The sequence below is a fragment of the Branchiostoma floridae genome, chromosome 2 (assembly GCF_000003815.2).
Source record: "Branchiostoma floridae strain S238N-H82 chromosome 2, Bfl_VNyyK, whole genome shotgun sequence".
Classification (NCBI taxonomy): domain Eukaryota; kingdom Metazoa; phylum Chordata; class Leptocardii; order Amphioxiformes; family Branchiostomatidae; genus Branchiostoma; species Branchiostoma floridae.
The window spans coordinates 25386126-25391701 of record NC_049980.1 but is presented as its reverse complement, the minus strand read 5'-3'; the positions used below and the strand labels follow the sequence as shown (position 1 = coordinate 25391701).

The 5576-nt window shown below is 38.7% G+C and overlaps 1 long non-coding RNA gene across 1 annotated transcript; it reads left to right on the top strand.

The window, feature by feature from the left end:
- Positions 1 to 2685: 2685 nt before the first annotated feature.
- On the top strand, positions 2686 to 4180 carry LOC118410144. The gene is made up of 2 exons (XR_004830527.1): positions 2686 to 2792; positions 3154 to 4180. It is a non-coding gene; the product is annotated as an uncharacterized LOC118410144 (long non-coding RNA).
- The last annotated feature ends 1396 nt before the right edge of the window (positions 4181 to 5576 follow it).

Genomic DNA, 5576 nt, shown 5'->3' with positions numbered 1-5576 from the left:
TCAGCTAATGCTGTTTTCCTGATCCATTGATGTAAAGACTAGATTGTAAAGCATTTTTTTTACTCACTTGAGAATATTAGTATTTTCAATAAAGCTTTTGTAATATCCAGTTGTGCAAAGATAAGAGAGCAATCAGGTCAAAAGTACATATTCCCTCAAGGCCATTGTAATGTACACGAATGTATGAAAAAATCTCAAATTGTAACGTTACACCCACCGCCAGATTCCTTTTCGCGCTTCTTGGACGGCATTTTGACCTTAATTCAGGGAAAGAGCTTCTTTCGCGGTATGAAAAGCATGATGTCACCCCTTCGGATTGGCTGTCTGGAAGTACTGACCAACGAGGATGGAGCATCAGACTGTGTAAACCTGAGTACAAGTCAGCCCACCTTCTTTTCAGATGGAAACCTAGGCAACAGGTGGGAATATTTTACTCTGCTTTCTATCGTGCACAGCTCTCTGAATCTCATTCCTATTGCTTGATAAAAATATACAGGGGGGGGGCACGCTTTGGGGAACACTGCTCGATAAGTCAGTGCATGTTTTATGAACGTTCATTCTAATGTTTTGAATGAAGAAAAAGAGAATAATCTATGAGTACAATATACATTATAACATGTTATTGTATACTCCAGTTATGTATCATACAAAGTCTACAGGCATGGATGGTTAAATCTTAGTATTGTAACTCAACAAGCAACCGATTACTGTTGTTGTAATCCATTCCTTCAGCTGGTGTGCCCATGTGCTTAGAGTTGATGAAATACATGAAGCAAAGTTTTGCTTCTTTAGTCAAAGTTGTCCCCATCATACCCGCCCATCGTTTGTCATGAATTTGTTTATGTAAAATATATCATATGAAAGCTTGTATAGCTTGATGTAGCAACGTGCACGTGGAGTATATCAGCCCTACAAAAGAAACACTTGGGGTCAATGATTGTTGAAATATCACAGACATTGTTTGAATATGTTTATGTACAGACAAGGGTTTGCTACGACTTCACATTCAGTAGACAATATTGGAAACTTTGACCAATGTCTGTGTGCGGATCGTGACACTCAGATCTCAGATATGCTCAAACGTTTAGTCGCCGTGACAGCAATGGCGCTGGCTATAATTTTTGAACTATCGAGTTTGACAGTGAAAGCCTTCCTATCCTCCCATCTGGTTGCACGTTGCCCTTTAGTAACCGCTGGCATGATAAACAATCTATGCCCCTTTACATGCAGGTGTATTTTTTGCCAATTTCTATTAGCAGTGACCTGATTTCGTTTTTGTTTTAATAGATCTAACGTTATGTGAATGTGGTGAACATTTCGTACTGGGGCTTACGCCTCGCTCCTAAACAGCAGATAATGTGGTTGAAGGTAACCTGTAGACTATTGTAGATTTGTAAGTGCAGTAATAAATTGTAACATATTCACACATTGTTAATCTGTGCTACAAAACCACAAAACTGTACCATTCCTTATTTTGGGTCTTATTTGTAGCGAGTTACTAGTCGGTACATATACTAAAACTGGAAAGTAACGAATTTTTGCAACTGAGTACGTCTTACGAACTCAGAATTCGAAATTGAGCCAGCTGACATTAATTATCCAATGTAATACTTACTTTGACGTATATTTTTTGGCCCCTGCAGGAATTGTAGTTGTGTCATTGCTGAGACCTGTGTGGAAAATTACAGCAAAATGGCCGCTCCAGAAGCACACGGTAGGTAGCCTTGGTAGATCTTGGTAGGTAGCATGTGTGTACATAGTGTGTACTTAGCCGGAAGGTACGCCAATATTAATGAACTGTAACCGTGAAAACTTTAGGTACAACATCGTTAAGTCTATCCAGATAATGTATGAGAGGCTACGGCATGTACACACGTAACTGTTGTACATGTAGTCGCTGCAGTCCCACGGATGACATGGATTAGCGCTAGTGGAAACGTTCGGTTAGACCCCGCTGGTCGCCCGGCCCACCTACCGTTCAGGTTCAGAGTAAATGTGATAAACTGCTTTCAAATTGTTATTCACTCTGAAACGCAAGACTTTTTAGATCAATCTTTTCTAAGCTATTGATCTGACAGTGGTCTCAGATAAACACACCTTGGTCATAGTATCATAGTATACAAAAACTATTCTCCCGGCAGAGTTTAAAGCTATTAGGCTTGGGTTTTCACCTCTTTTCTTAGAGTATTTGTCGGGCTTTGTATTCTTAATTGACTGACCGACAAAACGAAAACCTAGCAAAATAGAAAGCCTGACAGTGATGAAAAAAAAAAAGAACCGAAATCTAACCTGACTATTGTGTGATTTTTGCGCTGTAAATATCAGCTCACGGTAAAGGAATTCACCATTGTACCCGTCCCTATTATCAGGATATCACATTACATGAGGATTGTCCTAGCCGCTCCTTAAATGTATAATAATATAGATATTTGCTGAATTGAAAGTGGTAGAGATATATTAAACATCGAGACATACAATACAGTACAAGTACCATTACATACAAATCAAAAACACACAGGTTTTGTTGTTTGTTTACCAATCATCCATTGAAAGATAATTAAGGGCCTAATACAATATAACAAAAAAATTCACATAATGCAAAAGGCGCAATGCTTTGCAATACAAAACAGGTTAAATCTGATGCTGATTTTCGTTTTAATATGGGAATGTCGCAAATTACTGTCCCTCCAGTGTGGGAGGTCTCAGTCTACCTCGACAACAACGTGGTGTTTACAGAGCCATTATACAGGGACATGACCGTGAGAGACTTCAAGCGTCACATCACTCTAAAGGTAAGGAAATTTTCAGCCTTATTCATGCTTCACTGTGCACATTATCCCCCACTGTTAGTCGTTTTTTAGGAACATGTAGAAATGTGTATGTGTAGAAATCATGTCATTAAGGGTACAGTCAAATTACCGTGGAAAATGACAACCTGAATGGAGAATTTATTGAAAATAAATAGAAATATGTGTAGAACAGGAACAAATAGGGAAGGGCAGTGACACTACCATGTGTACACTTAACTAATGAGGTAACCCCCTTTATGTTACACATTCATTGTGGTGTTAATGTAGTTTTTTTCTAAACATCTTTTTTTTCTGCCAAAGTACAGGTGATAAGCACTCTGATTCCATGTATGTTTTTAAACAGGTTCATACACTTGGAGTAGGTGACTTTGACCTGCTGGACAGGTCAAATATGCTCATCCCAGAGCATGTCCACATTGTGAACAACAACATTGATGCAGTCAAGATACAGAGGGTACGTCAGAACACTGTTCAAGTCTCAGAGTCATCATGGAGAGCTGACCTTTTCTAGAGTCATGATTACAGATGGAGACACAGTATTCATGGATGTTACTCCATTTCATGTCTTCGAAATCACTATTATTCTCGTGACATGTGTCTGGCAATGAAGAGCTAGACTTCTTTAGTCTTGTTTGGCTGTGTACATGTCCATGGGCCAGACCGTATGAGTCATACCATAGGTTAGGAAAGATAGGGTTAAAGAATTTAACTTAAGTAGAGTAGTCGAGGGGACATACTGTAAATCTATACATGAAATTTGCAGTTGAAATAATTGTGTATGTTCAGTAGAAATGCAGTTGTTGTGTGTTTGTCATATTTTTGTAGTGGAGAGGTCACCGTAAAAACTGAACATCGCAAAAATTTCAAGATGTACAGTACACAAGTATGTCTTGGTATTTCTGAATGGAAATTTATACAGGCTTTCATACACAATACAAAAGCTGTAATAGATGTATGGTTTATTATGAACAATGAAATTAAGTCAATTCAAGCTACATGGTAACATTTTCCTTGCCTGTTATTGAAAATGTTGACTATCAAGCCAGCAGATCTATACCATATCAAATGTAAATGGATTTGTACATGTACATTTATCTCCCTTGGTGCCTTGGTATAATAATAGTGAACTAAACAACCACTACCATCCATGTAGTTCAGTGCATAATGCTCCTGACCATATTATCGCGATAGTTCTAAGTTATACTGTGTTAGGAAATGGATCCTATCTTAACCTACTTCATTTGCATGTACAGCACAATGCTCTACTTTTATCCTTGGCCAGTCCATGTGCTCTCAACATTACAGTAACAGATAATATGAGAATGTGCCATATCATAAATGTCTCTCATTCAACTGCCGTTAGACATTCATTATAGCAAAACATGACCCTAAAATAAAGTCTGGTGTCATCACTGTTCAAATATAATCTGCTAGCACTGTGTTGTCTTTATTGGCAAGAACAAAGTCTAATTTTACACACTGGAAACATTATCCCATGGTTGCCAACCGTTGCCCCTGCAGACAGGCCTAGGTAATCTCTGCTTGACAGTGTAGTGAATCTTTATGAATCATGCCATGTTGCATTTGTATTTTCTGGTCAGGAAGTTTAAATTCCGGCAACAAGTCAAGGGTTGAAGTTCGCTGATAGGTCATAATTCAAATTGCTTTGACGTTTCTACCTATAGTATTACAGTGGCTGGTGTCGCGTGATCAATTCGTTAAAACCATTGTGAGATACACAAAAGTCACCGGGAATACCCTAATAGATCTCGACCGTCTCCGGCTGTAAAATATGAAGATTTCACAGCTCAGATGTATGCAGCACCCACTGGACGAGATGTTGGGCAACAGAAATCATGTCATCATGCCATGCTGAATATGGATTTATCGTAATCTTACCTGGTATTCAGCATACTAGTAAGTTGTAACGATTTAGGCGCTCTCCCAGTTAGCGCGGCAGTACGGTGGCAGCTGTAGGGAGCGTCCACATTTGCCTATCTTACAACTTTAGTACTTACCAAGAATTGATAACGCACCAGAACTCTATGGCTATGGTGCAGTAATGTTTGATGATGCCGACGAAGATATATGACACTGAGTTAACGATAAAATAACAGGAATGCAATGAGATATATGTGTATATATCACTTGATCTGTTATGTATGAACTCAGCTCAGGGACTTTCCATTGGGAATGTCCCGAAAATGGAAAGTCCCGACCGTCTTCTGGGGACAAAAGACTCGTCGGTCATGTCGGTTTTGTCCATTCCAAGTCACCACAAGGGTTGTCTATCATAGTTGAAGTAAATCGTCAAATTTTGGCTCATGTGTTGTTGTTGTTATTGTTTTCCGGACTCACTTACATGTATTACATAAGGTAAGTGTCTTACGTTCCCTGTCGAATGGACCGTTAAAGAAACCAGTGGACAGATTATTACAGGTTAGACGGTTTGGGACTGCATCTCGCTACCCAGTCGAATGTAGAGTAAGATGTTGGATGTTGTGGCCTTTTTGTCGGCCCAAAATTTTACCTTATCTACAGGGGAAAAACTAAACTTAATTTTCAACATTTCGAAGACTCTTTGTTTAAAGGGTCACGATAACACCAGAGTACGGGTTATTTATCCCATTTTTTTTAGCCCTTAAAAAAATATTTTTGAAACACGTGCTATCTACAAAAAGTTGTGCTAAGTTGGGGTACAAACCTTAAACCCATTTTATACCAGTATTCTTAAAACACTTTTTTCTTAATACACTCTCTGGTATA